General features: G+C 31.9%; 1 non-coding gene across 1 annotated transcript; it reads right to left on the reverse strand.

Annotated features, from left to right (window-relative positions):
• Positions 1 to 15752: 15752 nt before the first annotated feature.
• LOC145952932 (small nucleolar RNA R71) lies at positions 15753 to 15859 on the reverse strand. Its single transcript, XR_014430439.1, has one exon. It is a non-coding gene; the product is annotated as a small nucleolar RNA R71 (small nucleolar RNA).
• Between the last annotated feature and the right edge of the window lie 461 nt (positions 15860 to 16320).

Consider the following 16320-nt stretch of genomic DNA (forward strand, 5'->3'; position numbering starts at 1 on the left):
AATACACATCTTTGTAAAACTAAGGTTGAATACCTTAGCGAGTGTAGAAATTATCCTATCCTCTCTTTGAGAGTTATACACACACACTCAAACCATTCATCTTGTGTAAAGCCTGAAAAGGCTATTTGAAAGAATACTTGGAGAACCAGGAGTGGTTGAGAATACTCGGTGAACTAGAAGTGGTTTAAAAATACTAGCGTCGACAAGTGAAGTTGATGAACCAGGAGTGGTTGAGAATACTTGGGGAACCAGAAGTGGTTTAAGAATACTAGTGTCGATGAGTGAAGTTGACGAACCAGAAGTGGTTGATAATACTTGTAATCCCTTGTGATTAAGTGGAACCCTTCAGTTGAAGGAGACTGGATGTAGCTCAGGTCGAGCGAACCAGTATAAAACTCTTTGCATTGTTTATCTATCTTTCATACACAATTTCATTTAACTGTTAGATCAAATTGAAAACATCATCCACTACCTATTTTTCACTACAACTATATATCTTCAAATGAAAAGCATACTTGCATAACTTATTATCTTAAAGAATATTTTCTTCTTAAGAAAAGTTTTCCTTGTGCAGACGATAAACATTTGGATGGAAAATCTTTTTTGAGCCAATGTTGCACAGTTGTTAAGTGTTCAAGATAATACTATTTTTAGACAGACAATAGTCTCCCTTTTAAAACGGTTTTAAAAATCCTTCGTTCTCGCACACACACATTCAACCCCCCTTCTATTTTGCTTTCTAATTATTCTATTACGTTCCTTGTGTGATTATGATTGTGTATGTGTTCAATTTCAAGAATAGATAAGTCTTGATATGGATTAGAGTGCTCTATGGGTTCCTATGGGAAACCCTGTGAGAAATAAGCAAAATTTGAATGTTTTCTGTTTTGACTTCTAAGTTTTCTGTTGTATTCCTTGGTTATTACTGAGCATTAATGTATGTTTAATTTTGACTTTGGATATGTTTTGATATGGATTAGAGAGCTCTATTGGTTCCTACAGGAAACCCTATGAGAAATAGGAAAATTTTGAATGTTTTCTGTTTTGGCTTCTTATTTTTCTATTGTGTTCCTTGATGTTTACTAAGTGTAAATATGTGTTTAATTTCAAAAATAGACAAGTTTTGATATGAATTAGAGTGCTCTATGGGTTCTTGTGGGAAACCCTATGAAATGAAATTATAGATATGATCTTTGGATGAATTTTGAGACATTATATATAAAATTGATGGTGGATTCATGTTTTGGGTAACATTTGGAGTGTTTTGACCTATTGAAATATTATATTACTTGGCTAATTGTAAAAAAATGCGTGAAATCATGAATTTGGATTTATGACCTTTAAGCTGCATATGTTATGAATTGCGAATTGAATGTGTATAAAGTTGAATAATTTCCTGTTATGGTTTGTGTGTTATTCTGATGTATATGCCTATGAGAAGTGCCTTATATAAGACTATGTGAATATGATGAGAAAATGTGAAAAGTGAATATGATACATTAGACATGATGATATGTGATAATGAGACATGATATATGAGTAACTATGACAAGTGAAATGATGAGTCAATGAAGTGTGAGTGTGTGACATGCATCATATGCATCTATGTGACGGGTACGATGTGGAGTACACCGTTAGGGAAGGCCCTCCTTGTGTAACAGCTTAGGGGAGTCTTAGGGGATAGTGCGGTTTGGATGTCTCAATTTTTCCTGTTTATGAGCACGAGATGTAACTTGCGCAGCTTCGCTATCACAACCAGACCCTAGTAGTACATCCTTCTAGTTGAGAGTGTGTGGGTAACTCCCTACATGTACTCCTAGACTACCTTAGGTGTGTTGTTTAGGCAGCACACCAGTGATATGTGATATGTGACTAGTGCCACATGCATGCATTTGTGAGTTGAGCCCATGGCATCATTGCATAATGAGTTACAATGTATGTGCTACTAATATCTGTATGACTTGAGTTGTGCTTGATCAATGTGTGTTTTGTGTTGTGTTTTGTTATGATTTGTGTATGTGTTGCCTAACCATTATTTTTACACCTTAACCTGAGTGAGATGTTTCTCACTCCCTTGTTTGTTCTATGTGGGTCTTCTACTGTGTTGTAGATGACCATCAACATGAGGATGTTGGTGATGAAGCTTAGGCTTCAGTTGGGCGTTCTCTGATAGGATATGTGACATCAGGGCATAGTTAGAACTAGTTTAGGATGTTATTTCCATTGAACTATTTTGAAAACCTCAATTTCTTTCCTTTATAGTTGTTGCATTGGAGATATTGTTTACGAGTTTATAAATGTGAATTCTCTATGTAAGATATTTAAGATTTTGGTTTTATTAATGAAATATTTTAATTATTCTTATTTATTGCATAATTATGAATGTGGCGTAGAGGGTGTCACAATAGGTAGCACTATGTTCAGAATAATCAATAAACATACAATCAGAAGTTTTAGACCTTATTTTCCTTTTCTTAAGATCAGGTAACAAAACTTTAGCTAGGCATGCCCACACCCTCAAATACTTTAGGTTAGGGAGATATTTTTTCCATAATTCGTAAGGTGTTTTACAATTCTCTTATGAGGTATTCTATTTTGTAGAAAACATGCAGTTAATAAGGCTTCTCCCCAAAGATTATCAAGAGTAGAAGAACTAATCAATAATGCATTCATCATATCTTTAAGGATTCTATTTTTCCTCTTGGCTACTCCATTGGATTCAAGTGAATAAGGAGGGGTTACCTCATGAATTGTACCTTCCTTTTCACAATAGTCATTAAATAACGTGTATTCACCACTCCTATCATATCTAATCCTTTTATTCAACTAATCTTCAACTTCTGCTTTATAGGATAAAAACATGTCAAATGCCCCATCTTTATGGTTAATCATGTAAACTTTTGTGTATCTAGAAAAATCATCAATAAAAGTCACAAAATAGTTTTTACCACCTCTAGACATGGTTTGTTTTAAATCAGCAAGATCAGAATGAATTAAACTAAGTGGTTTAGATTCACAAAACATAGAATGACATGTTTTCTTAATAATCTTTGATTAAACACATATTTCACATTTACCAATTTGTTCATAATGTATGTTAATCATACCTAGTCGTTTCAATTTTAAAACATACGCAAAATTTACATGTCCTAATCTAGCATGCCACATATCATAAGAATCAATCATATAAGTAGAAGGAGATGCATTTTTACTAGTTATTTCAGATACATTCATTACAAAAAGGCCTTGGTCACAGTAACCTTTACCCACAAAAACATTATTCTTAGTCATAACAATGTTATCAGATTCAAATGATACTTTAACCACCACTTTGCCTAACAGTGTTACAGAAACCAAGTTGACTCTGATGGAAGGAACATGTAGCACATCATTTAAAGCCAGCGTTTTACCAGATGTAAGCTTTAGAAGAACTTTGCCCTTTCCTAAAAAGTTTGTACGGATGAAGGAATTATAGATATTCAAGTTGTAAATGTTAGTGCTATAGTGGTAGTAATGACCAATTGGATGGTTAGGTACTATTTATTATTCTAGGAGTTTAAATAGGATTTTAACCATCTACATATTATAGGAGCACTTGCATGCGTCTCAGTGCATGATTTGTAAAAAGGGTTGTGGTACCCCTTGTACCACCTCAATTTATATAATTTCTATTTGCTGATAAAAAAATGTGATGATTGGTAGACTTAAAATATATTAAGAGTCAATAGAGATTCTTTTGAAATTATTAAAATTAATTATCTCCCTTCTCACTTCATTAAGGGTAATTATGGAAATAAAGAGAAATAGTTCAAAAAAAGAAGTTATAGAAGTTAAGAGTTGGTTTTACAAAAGGACAATCTCTCTCTCTCTTTTATTTTGGCTGATTATTGTTGTTCTCATGGAGGAAATTGTGTAAGAACTTAGAAAATTGTCAATAATCAATTAAGGAAGTTTAAACACTATTATAGAGACCAAATAAAGGAAGTAAGAGAATTGAGAACTACTTATAATTAGAAAATTCTGAATTACATTATCAATTTAGGTATGTCTTGTAAATTTTCCATTAAAAATTAGAGAGTATGATAGTGGTAAGAAATGTTTTATCTAAGATCCAAATAATATAATTTTCTTATTTGATAAATATTGAAAATTACAGGTAATCATAAAATTTATTAACATTTTGATATCAGAGCAAAGAGATAATATTTAAAATCTTTTTGTAATTTGCTATTATTATATATCTTTATTTGCAATTAACGTGAGTGCAACTCTTTTAATATAATTTGCGTATAGTTTACTTCGTTTTGTTAAATTTGCTTTACTATTATATGTCTTGTTTATAAGAATGATGATGTCCCTGAAAGTATTTAAAAATTTGAAATTGTTATATGCACAATTTTTTTAAAAGAAATTCATATAAGTGGCTTGCACAAAGTGAAACAAATCTAACCAAAATCATTATGCCTATGTGATCGACGTATGTGACCAAAATATTTTTTATTTCAATAGAATGCATTTGTTTTAAAATCAGAAACACGAAAACAAGGTATTTGCTTTATCTGTGTATATAGCTCCCGCACTTGTGTTGTTTTTGAAAAATAATTGTAAAATTATTTTTATAAAAATGAGTGCTTTTAAAATTATACAATAAAGTAAGATTTGTTAATCATCAAAGTGATTTAATCTATGGATTTTAAATTCCTACATGATTTATTAAAATAATGATGCTATGTAATTATGTTTGGGTTGTTTAAAATTATTAATTATAAGTCATACATAGATTATTCAAAGGTGATTTGTTGCTTATAATGAACGATATTAAAGATTTGTTTTCATGCTTATTGAATATGTGTGTGTATCATCCAAAGATAACATGCATGTCAAGAATAGTATGGTTTATTGCCTATTAAAATAATTTGTTTGGCATCATTATTCATGTGGATGCGTATTTATTTATCACCCAAAGGTGAACTTAGATTTGTATTTGTTTGGATATGTATTTGTTGACATCACATACTATGCAGGGATTGCTTTCGATTCAAATCATAAGAAGAGCTAAAAAGTTTCTCTATATGTGAGAAATAGAATGAAGGCAAAAATAAATGGTATTGGGACGTACATATTAATCTTTGACACAAGGTGTCATGTAGATTTGGAAAGATGTGTATGTGTATTTGGACATGCTAGGAATTTAGTTTCTGTTTTAAAGTTAGATTAATTAGGTTTTAGTTTCAAGATTGAAAATAATGTATTTTCTATGTTCAAGTACATGTATTATTATGGATATGGTACTTTAGTAGATGGTTTGTATTGTTTCAAACTTAATGTAAAGTTTCCAGAATCCTTGTTTAATGTTGAATGTGTTGTTAGTAATAAGCATAACATACATGATAATAGTGCTACATAATTATGGCATCAAAGATTAGGTCATATTTCTAATGAAAGGATAACGAGATTAATAAAAAAATGAAATTTTGCCTCAATTGGATTTTAGTGTCAAAGATACATGTTTAGATTGTATTAAAGGAAAACAAATTAAACAAATATTAAAGAATTCTACTACTAATTAAAAGTAATGAACTTTTAAGATTAATACACACTGATATTTGCATATCCTTTAATGTTATATTTTGGGGTGGTGAAAAGGGTACTTGGAGTAATATAGGGATAGGTGACCTTTCGAGAAGTTTCTAGAAATTGTGTAATTAAGGACAAAACATGCTAAAAAAACTAAGTATTGTGAAATAGAATCCTTAAGAGGCCAAATATGAGTGGTTCGTAGCGACCAAATTTACGACGTCTATAAAATTTAATAAAATAAAAAATAAATATTTAGCGACCAATTTATTCGGTCACTAATTTGGTCTCATACACTTCAGTGACCAAAATCATTGCAACCATTTTGCGACCGAAATTTTTGGTCGCTAAATAGTGACCGAAAATTTTTCGGTTGCTAAACAGCTTTGTGACCAGGATTTTAGTGACTGCTTAAATTCGGTTGCTAATTCCGTCAATAAGGTAAATAGCGACCGATTTTAGCAATTTAGCAACCGATTTTGGTAGTCGCTAAATGCCATATTTTTTGTAGTGGTATTTTATCACCTTTATTGATGACTTTTCACATTATAGTTTTTATATCTACTACATGAAAGTCTCAATCAGTGGATGTCTTAGTTGTTCATTGATGAGGTAGAAAGACACTTACATAGAAAAAAATGGAAGTTGTAAGATTAGATAGAGATGGTGAATTTTATGGAAAATTTAATGAAAGTAGATAATATGTCCATTTTCTAAGTTCCTTGAAAGTGGAGACGTATGTGCACTACATATTATGTTTGGCATACCACAACAAAATGGTGTGGCTCAAAGGTGGAATCATACTCTAATGGACATTGTTAGATATATGTTAAATTATAGTATTAGTTGTACCTTTATCTTTATGGGTGCACGCATTAAAGACCATTGCACATGTGCTTAACAAGGTTCCTAATAAGAAAGTTCCTAAGATCTCTTATGAACTGTAGACAAGAAAGGAAACCTAGCTTAGAAAATTGTCAAGAATCAATTAAAAAGGTTTCAACATTGTCATAAAGACCAAGTAAAGAAAGTAAGAGAAAGTAGAACTACTCATAATTAGAAAATTTTGAATTGCATTATAGAACATGGTATATCTTAAGTTTTCTCATAGAAATTACAGAATATGATATTAGTGAGAAATGTGTTAATTTAAGATCCAAAAAGTGTAATTTTCTTGTATTATGAATACTATAAAATTACATGTGACCATAAAATTTACTAACAGTGTGGTGCAACGAAGGAATTGTGTTACAAGGAGTTTGGTTCGACGAAAGGGTTGTGTAGCGAAAGGTTTGTATGGGAGTTTTAATTGTAATTTGAAACTTTATTTGGTTTGAATCATGAAGTTGTTGCACAATGTACTTGATTTTACCATGAATGTTAATTGACAAACACACTTCATGAAGCACACACAGAGATTCAGGTAACTTCACGAGTTCTTCACACTTTTCATACTCATCGTATACTCAATTGTATCTTCTGATGTTTGCACTACAACAAAATTTAGTATTACCGACAATTATTTAATGGCAATAAATTAATTGTCTCTATTTTATTATTTAATAAAAATATTAATGACTATTATATAATGGTCACTAAAAATGTATTTACATCAAATCAAAATTTACTATTAGCGACAATTATTTGTTAGAAAACACTTAAGTCCCACATCGACTAGAAATAAAATAATTAAAGAGTATATAAGTGAATGATAATTCTCACCTTACAAGTATGTTTTATAAGGTTGAGTTAAGCTTATAACTTACTATTCTAAGTTGGTATTTAGGAGATGAGATAATTAAAAAAATTAAAGAATATATACCTAGAAGATAACTTTCATCTTCTAAGTCCCACATCAATTAGAAATAAGGTAACTAAAGAGTATTTGTACTCATCTTACAAGTCCCACATTGACTAGAAATAAGATAATTAAAGAGTATTATAAATCTTTTCTTAAATTTTTAGCGACAATTTTAAATGCCAGTAACAAATGACACAAAAAGTTATACACTTTTCCTAACCATTATGAAGGTCTTTACCGACATATAGAATAATTGCCGATAAATATTTTAGCAACACTGCATACAATGGCTAATGTGTTAAATACCAGTAAAGGATTTTGTAGTGATTTTTATTGACACTAAAACTCATATTAAATGCCACCAAAAATCCATTTTATTGTAGTGTTGTTTCTCAATAAATCAACATAGTGAATTTTTATTGTTTCTCTAGGCCTTTTGTTTTGCCTTTTCCTACTCATCTAACTCATCGTATACGCAATTGTATCTTCTAATATGTTTGTTTCTCAATAAATCAACATAATAAATTTTTATTGTTGTACGTAGGCTTTTTGTTTTGCCTTTTCCTACTCATCTAATTCATATTCCGATTTTTTTTTTCTTTTTGGCATACAGACTTTGGAGCATGAATAATAATAATAATAATAATAATAATAATAATAATAATAATAATAATAATAATTTGGAAAAATGCTGTCATGCGATTATTAAAACAAAAGTAGAAAGTTGAGTGGTGAAAGGAACTCCCCCCAAGCCCCAAAATCTAATACAATTAAAAAAATTGGTATTTAAAAAATATCAACTTTTAAAATCAGTTCTCATTCTATTTTAAAAATTTATAAATACTAAAATGACTCTCTTAAAATCCGACAAACAACCAATCTTAAAAATTATTTTTCTACTAGTGCTGCAAAATAAAAATAAAATAAAATAAACAACAACAACAAAAATCCAATTTCTTTTTCTTAAAAAAAAGAGGTTGGCTTTTATACACTATTGACTGAAAGATTTTTACACTTTCAATTAATAAAAATCATAATTGTCATGATTTTTAAGATGTTTATTTTATGATATAGTATAATTGGATGACAGTGTGGACACTATTTTTATTTCTTTAGAAACTAAAAACTAGTTGTATTTTAAAAAAAAAAAAAATTTATGCCTAATTATAAATCACCCCTAACAAATCCTAAATTTATTAAGATTAAGTCAAAGATTAATCTTAAATAAAAAAAATAGATTACACACAAAACATTGTCATGATTGATATGATATTACATATTTTATAAATAAGAAAGGATGTATAAAAAGCTTAAATAATTGTTTAGTGTTCATAAAATAAATATTTTTTAAAATTTAGTTCCTACTATAAAACTTTTGGTTTTGGTTTCAACTAGTTTTTATTTTGAATTGATGGTTTTAGTTTCAATTAAATTTTAACATAGATAAAGAATAAAATGAAAAGAAAACATATAAAGACAAAATCAGAAGAAAAAAAATACTTTAAGATGACTAAAATGAAAATATATAATTCTATATTTTTTTTGTTTATGCCACAAGTATCCTATGTCAATGGTAATTTTGTTCAAGTTAGATAGGACTACAATGAATGATAAAGTATTTTTTTTTTAATATTTGAATATATAATTTTATATTATAATAAATTAAAATGTATTTAATTTAAGAAGAATAAGCTGACTAGTTTAAACCCATTTTTGTGTTAGTCAATGGTTGCATCTTCTTTAAAAAATAAAAGAAAATAAGTGTGCATTTATAAACAAAAAAAAAGAATAAAAAAATGAAGGGGAAGAAGTGTCCACATAATTTTTTTATATATATAGTAATGAAGTTGAGAGAGAAAATTGCAGTTTGTGTAAGATTCGAGCTTCTCTTCTCTTATCTTTTTCTCCTTTTCACTCACTCTACTCCTTCATTCTCACTTCTCTCATTTTCTGCATTTCCTCAAAGGTTGGAACACTCTCATTTTCTCCGGTTTCTCTTCTTCTCCCCAAGCTTTTTCTTTCTCAGACGTGGTGGAGCTAGGGTTGTGGAGTTGAAGCTCATTCCCCTTTCTCGTTCTTTCCGTGGTAGCTTGGAGTTCTTCCCTAAAGTTCTCGTTTAGGTTGAAACCTTGGAGTTTGCGGATTCGAGGTTAGGGAAGCTCTATTTTTTGGTTTTCTTTGAGATGAGTTTTGACAATTTTGATGCACTAAGTGTGTGCATGTAGGATTTGTGTGTTTTTCTAGATTGTTTGATGCTTGAATATCACGTGGTATGGATATTCTCTTGATTTTCAGGTATTGCACGAAATTTCTGGGTTTCTGAAAGTTGTTGTATGAGTTTGCACCGAGCGCAAGTTCTTGGTGTTGGGCGTGTATGTTGAGCTTAGATTGTTGAGCTTAGGAGAGCTTGAAGCCTAAAGAAGTTTTGATGATCACAACAAGTGTACAACAACAACTTGGAAGCACAAAAACAAAGTCAAAGGAGAGTCAAGAAAATGCTATGAAATGGAGCTATGTAATAGTACTTAGGAAATAAATTGTTTTGAATGTGTTTTTATATTGTGTGTGCTTAGTAAATCTATGTATAAACTAAGTAGAGAGTATATGATGATGAATTAAGAAGATTAGAAATTTATTTTGAGGTATAAAATGAAGTTTTAAAAACTAACTCAAAATAATCGATTATCGTTAAATATAATCGATTATTCCAGCAACAGGCAAAATGGGATGCCTTGCTGCAATAATCGATTATTTGCCAAAATAATCGATTATCCCAGGAACAACTCTCTGGAATAATCGATTATCCAGCAAAATAATCGATTATATTGTTCTTGGTTGGTTTCCAGAAGACCTGAAGAACAAAATAATCGATTATTCTTTAAAATAATCGATTATTTGCGTCTGAGACTTTTATAAATAGCTTGAACTTTTTGAAACTTCAGACATAGAGTTAGAACTGGTAATCAAACTGAGAAAAGCGTTTTTGTGAGTCTTTGTGACATCTTGGAGAGTTTTCTTTGTGAAATCCAAGAGTGAAAACGTTTTGTGAAAAGCTTTGTTAGAAGATCATCATCATCATATTCTTGAAAGGGGAAGATAAAGATTTGTTCAAGAATTCCAGGTGAATTCGTTCCTTTTATTCTTTGTGAATCTTTGTAAAAAATCTTGAGAAGGGTTTCTCAAGTGGTAAGGTTTCTTGTAGTGGGTTCTACAAGGGGTGCTTTCTTGGGGTCAAGAAAGTGGTTGTCTTTAGTGTAGAAGTATATGCATGTGTGTGTGCTTGTAAACCTTCTTGCTTAAAGATAGTGGAACAAATCTTAATCAGGTGTTGATTAAGGACTGGATGTAGGTCACATGTGGAGTGGCTGAACCAGTATAAAAGACTTGTGCAATCTTCTTCTACATTATCTCTTACTTTGAGTAATTGCTTGATTGAACATTAAAGAAGATAATTCTTGATTAACATGTGTGTGTGAAAATTGTTGGTTTAAATCTGAATTAGAGCATTATATTTGAACCTCACAATTTTGTAATCAAGAAAGCATATTGCATTCATATTTTCAAAACAAGTCTTTGAGAGAGCTTCATTTGAGAATTCAGTCATAGAAAAGTTTTGAGTGAAATAAAGATCCTAAATACTCTGATAAATTTTTAAAGGGTCATTGAATCCAATTCACCCCCCCTCTTGGATTGTGCCATTCTTTTCTAACAATTGGTATCTAGAGCAAGGTTCTTGAGAGTTATTCAAGATTTCAAAAATGGCCAATAACAACCTACCCTATGGTGAGGGTGTGTCTATTCATAGACCTCCTGTTTTCAATGGTGAAAACTATGTCTACTAGAAAATTAGGATGAGAATTTTCATTGAAGCTATTGATATTGCTGTATGGGATGCTATAGAAAATGGACCCTATATCCCTATGAAAAAAGATGGTGATGAGCTAAAGGAAAAACATTGGAGTGAATGGAGTGATGAGGAAAAGAAAAGAGCCCAACATGATAAGAGAGCCAAAAATATCATAACATCTGCATTGTCTATTGATGAATTTTTTAGAATTTCACAATGCATATCTGCTAAAGAAATGTGGGATACTTTGCAAGTCACTCATGAAGGAACAAGTGATGTAAAGAGATCAAGAAAGCATACTCTCATTAGAGAATATGAGCTGTTTAGAATGCAAAATGGTGAATCTATTTCTGATTTTCAAAAGAGATTTACACACTTGATAAATCACCTTGTTGACCTTGGCAGGAAATTTGAGAAAGAAGAGCTGAATTTAAAAGTGCTGCAATGCTTGGACAGAACATGGCAAGCAAAGGTGACATCCATAGAAGAATCAAAGGATTTGACCTCCTTGACACTTGCTACTCTTTTTGGGAAGCTAAGAGAGCATGAGCAAAAGCTGCACATATTTGAGAAAAATGAACAGTAGGACAAGAAAGGCAAAGGAGTGTTATTAAAGGCCTTGAAATCTGCCAAAGGCAAAGAGGTGTGTGACGAATCAAGCTCCGATGATTCCAAAACTGAGAACTTCAAGTTGCTGGTGAAGAAGTTCAGAAAATTCTTAAGAAGAAAAAGGAATTCCCCCTACAAATTCAATAAAAAGACAAACAAGAAAGAGGAAGCAAGCACATCCTCCTTCAATTGCTTTGAGTGTGGAAAACCGGGACATATGAAAGCTGAGTGTCCAAACCTCTTGAAGAAGCAACAAGAGGAGAAAAAAATGAAGAAAAATGGAAAAGGGAAGAGAGCCTACATTGCTTGGGAAGATAATGACTCAAGCACAACAAGTGATGAATCTGAAGTTGAAGAGAACAACTTGTGTTTGATGGCTAGAGCTGACCAAGACACAATTGTAAGTGATTATGACCTTGAATCCAATCTGGACTATGATCAACTCCAATAAGCTTTTATACAAATTCATAAAGAGGCTGTGAAATTAGATGCCTTGAATTCAAAGCTGAAAAACAAGCTGAAATGGTATGAAAATGCTTTAATTAAAGCTGAACAAGAGCTTGAGGATTTGAAACATGAGCATGATAATCTTCAAACTATTTTCAACTTTAGTGAAGCTCATTATGAAGCCTCCTCCTCCTCAAAAGATGTTTGTGAAAATTGCAAGACCTTTGAAAAAGAAAATGCTGATTTAAAATCCACTCTTGCAAAGTTCACTAATGGAAATGCAAATTTAAACATTCTTTTGGGAAAAAAAAGAAACACTTTTGACAGGAGTGGACTTGGTTTTAATCAAAGTATGAACATGCCATTCAAGTCAAAGAAAGGAGCTTTTAAGAAAAACCAAGATTTCAGAAGATTTAAAAGCAATTTCTCTAGACAAACAACTTGTTACTATTGTTGTAAAAGAGGTCACACAATAAAGAACTACTACTCTAGGAAATATGGAGTTCCAAATGGAGAAATGGTTTGGATTAAAAAGAGCCAAAGGCTGAGAACTAACCTACAAGGACCCTTCACATGGGTACCTAAATTTTTTGTCTGAATCTTTGTTGTAGGAATGCTTAAGAGCCAAGAACTTACTATGGTATCTTGATAGTGGCTGCTCAAGGCATATGACTGGAGATCCTTCAAAATTCTCAAGTCTGAAATTGAAGAATGAAGGGTATGTTACCTATGGTGACAAAAAAAAGGGAGAATACTTGGTCATGGCAATGTTGGTAATCCCTCCTCTCAAACATTGATTGAGAATGTATTGCTTGTTGATGGATTGAAACATAATTTGTTGAGTATAAGTCAACTAAGTGACAAAGGTTTTAAAATTGAATTTGATAATACATGTTGCTTAATATGTGATAAAAAGACTAAAGAAATCAAATTCATTGGAAAAAAAATTGAAAATGGACCCTATATCCCTATGAAAAAAGATGGTGATGAGCTAAAGGAAAAACATTGGAGTGAATGGAGTGATGAGGAAAAGAAAAGAGCCCAACATGATAAGAGAGCCAAAAATATCATAACATCTGCATTGTCTATTGATGAATTTTTTAGAATTTCACAATGCATATCTGCTAAAGAAATGTGGGATACTTTGCAAGTCACTCATGAAGGAACAAGTGATGTAAAGAGATCAAGAAAGCATACTCTCATTAGAGAATTTGAGCTGTTTAGAATGCAAAATGGTGAATCTATTTCTGATTTTCAAAAGAGATTTACACACTTGATAAATCACCTTGTTGACCTTGGCAGGAAATTTGAGAAAGAAGAGCTGAATTTAAAAGTGCTGCAATGCTTGGACAGAACATGGCAAGCAAAGGTGACAGCCATTGAAGAATCAAAGGATTTGACCTCCTTGACATTAGCTACTCTCTTTGGGAACCTGAGAGAGCATGAGCATAAGCTGCTGATGTTGTGTATTTTACTCGTATTTTAGCACTTTAATTCACAAGAATTCATAGCATAATCATGCATATCTTTCATGTTTTTAATAAATTTTTATATCATTTTCCTATTTTATGCTTTTCTTGGTATGTGTTGTGTTTTCTCTGAGCAGGATCAAGATTTAAGAATTAAAGAGGAAATGCTGAGCTACAGGGAAAATCACGGCCGTGATTCTAAATCACGCCCGTGATTCACCAGAGAAAATCACGGCCGTGACTCCCAATCACACCCGTGAACGCCACTGACCCTTCATGAATGTGCTCCAGAGAAGATCACGGTCGTGATTCTCAGTCACGGCCGTGATTCACTTCGCGTCCCAGCTTTTTAAGTTTTATGTTTTATTTTTATTTTTGTAATTTTTATCTTGGTAGTTTTACCTTTTTACCCTTTTAGGTTATAAATTAGATGAGGTTAGCCTAGAACAGCACTTTTGTTTCGGAGACAGTTTTTTTTAGTTTTTGACACTTGGAGAAGGTTGGGCGCCTGTGCCATCGACTCTAAGGTTTGCTTTTCTTTTATTCTTCTTTTCTTGGAGAACTACTATGAACTCCTGTGAGTAGTTTCCCTTTTTCTGGGATCAGGGCTTAGCCTCTGAGAACCTCTTTATTAATGCATTATTCAGTTTCTTAATTTTATTCCAATTCTTGATTTGTTCTTTTATATTTTATATATGAACTTTAACATTATTGTTTTCATAATAACATTAATTAAGGATGAACTGAGAGGAGAACTTGATTATAATTATGATAAACAATTAATCTTAATTTTCATAATCATAGATAATTAGGGATGAACTGAGAGGAGAACCTAATTATCGGAACCTAAAGGAACAGACTTGAGTGTTAAATCACGAGAGTTGATTTAAGCTTTCGAGGAGTAATAGATTAACAAAGATCTTAATGGGTTTAATTGAACGTAATTACCACGAGAGTAGGGATTAATTTTAATTGAACACGTCCTCGTAGCCTGAGAAGGTGCAAGGATTAAATTAGGTTAAGACTACCTTCAAGATGGAATAGAATTAATTAATGAAAATAATAATTCAATATTGTTGGAACTCTTTGTGCGAACCCTAGATTCCCGGAAATCTCCTTATCTTATCTTAAAGTTTTATCTTATTCATTAATTGCATTACTATCATTAATTGCATTACTATCTCTTTTACCAGCGAATCTGATCTTATCATCTCAAAACAAACATTCTATCTGTTTTAAAATTCAAATTAAAATACTAGTAATTCTAGGTCAAACACGTAGTCCCTGTGATTCGATATTTATTACTTGACGACAACCGTCCACTTGCGGTTTTCCACACAACAAGTTTTTGGCGCCGTTGCCGGGGACTACGTCTCTTGATTTAAATTACAATTATTTTAATTCGAATTTTTTAATAATAAAAAAAAAATTTAATAAATAAATAATTTTTTTTTTTTTTTTAGTGTTTACTTCTCCAATTCAGATTTCACGGGTCACTTTCTTTTTTTTTTTTTGCAGTGCCGTAGGGTTAATGCAAAAGAGATCTCTACGTCTTGGGAAACCAACACCACTTGATCCTGAGATTGAAAGAACTCTCCTGAGAAGGAAAAGAAACCTTTCTAGAGAATTTGACATGGCTGCACAACGAGATAATTTACCGCTTCGGGATTACTCTGCACCCGTAGCTCGTGGGATACCTGGAGGGGAGATGCAAACTGGAGCTACTGTACCAGCTTCTCTGGTGAATATGCTCAAACAGAACACCTTTGGAGGACTACCATCAGAAGATCCTAATGACCACTTAGAGGGGTTCTTGGAAATCTGTGAGACCCAGCAATTTGATGATGAAGTTTCTGATGGAATGCGACTCCGCTTATTCTCACTCACCTTGAGAGATAAGGCAAAGGTGTGGCTAAGAACAGTGCCTAGAGAAAAGATAGCAACTTGGGAATTATGTGAAAGAGCTTTTCTAGAGAAATTCTTTCCTCCTTCTAAAACTAAAGAATTGAGGAAGAAAATCACTAATTTCCAACAAGGCACTGGAGAGACTATTTATGAAGCATGGGAACGGTTCAAAGGATATCTTCAAGCATGCCCACAACATGGCTTCAACCGTTGGCTTACCATCCAATTTTTCTTTGAAGGATTGGACCAACAAAGCACCATGATATTAGACTCAGCAGCTGGAGGATCTTTCATGGGGAAACCTATTAATGACTGCATGATTATTTTGGAAAATGTAGCCTCAAATCACAGCCAATACAGTGAAAGAGAAGTCACAGCAAGGAAAGGAACTCCGGGGCGATATGAAGTGAACAATATTGAGTTACTCTTAGCAAAATTTGATACTCTTAATCAAAGATTAGACAAGATGGAAAAAGCTAAGTTTAATTTAGTGGCTACAAATCAAGTATGTGACCTTTGTAGGGAACAAGGGTGTTGAAGATTGAAGAATCTACATCTGGAAGATGTTCCCTAGAAGTTTTAGTTTTGATGTTTTGCTCATGTTGCTTTTTATTTTAAGCCTATGTCAAAAGGATAATGTATTGATTGTTTAAAAGATTAGGCTT

The sequence above is a fragment of the Cajanus cajan genome, chromosome 10, assembly GCF_000230855.2.
Source record: "Cajanus cajan strain Asha chromosome 10, NIPB_CcT2T_4, whole genome shotgun sequence".
Classification (NCBI taxonomy): domain Eukaryota; kingdom Viridiplantae; phylum Streptophyta; class Magnoliopsida; order Fabales; family Fabaceae; genus Cajanus; species Cajanus cajan.